We start from the raw sequence: 611 nt of genomic DNA, 5'->3' as shown, positions 1-611 counted from the left end.
AAGACTCCCCAATAGGCTTGGACTGCCGAAATTGACATGCGGGAGTCTTTCTGCTGGCCGGAATTGATTCTGCCCCATTTGGCCAAATCTGGATCAGGCCGAATTATTATTATTATTATTTTGCACACCCCTATCTGCCATAGAAACTCACTAGGTGATGTGCCTGACACATGTTTTCAGCCTAGCCTCCTCCCAAAAAGGAGAATGATCTAAGCTGCTTTGATCCTCAGTATGGAGAAAGGTACAGTATAAATGAAGTAAAAAATAAATATAGCTGAAGATGGGAGACAGATAAGAGGTTGGTGAATGGCTGAGAAGGAGAGAATGAGGCAAGGGAAGCAGAGGATATGGGGGTTGCCAGGAAGGGGTGGAAAGGGGAAATTATGTGGGGGGAAAGTGATGTGCCCCCTCTCAAGTCCTTCAGGGTTCACTATTATTCAAGTGAGCCTTGCCCAGCAGCTGGCACCACACAACCATGCCATAGTTTCCCTAGGTATCAGCTGCCAGGGGGTGGGGGGGAGAAGGTGGAGGTGCAGATAAAGGTAGATTTGCTATTTGGTGGGAAGAAAAGAAAGAAGCAGGAAAAGGGGAGAGGCTATGGGGCTTTAAGG

The sequence above is a fragment of the Gekko japonicus genome, unplaced genomic scaffold (assembly GCF_001447785.1).
Source record: "Gekko japonicus isolate JY-2015 unplaced genomic scaffold, Gekko_japonicus_V1.1 scaffold1401, whole genome shotgun sequence".
Taxonomy (NCBI): domain Eukaryota; kingdom Metazoa; phylum Chordata; class Lepidosauria; order Squamata; family Gekkonidae; genus Gekko; species Gekko japonicus.
This window is presented reverse-complemented; position numbering follows the sequence as displayed.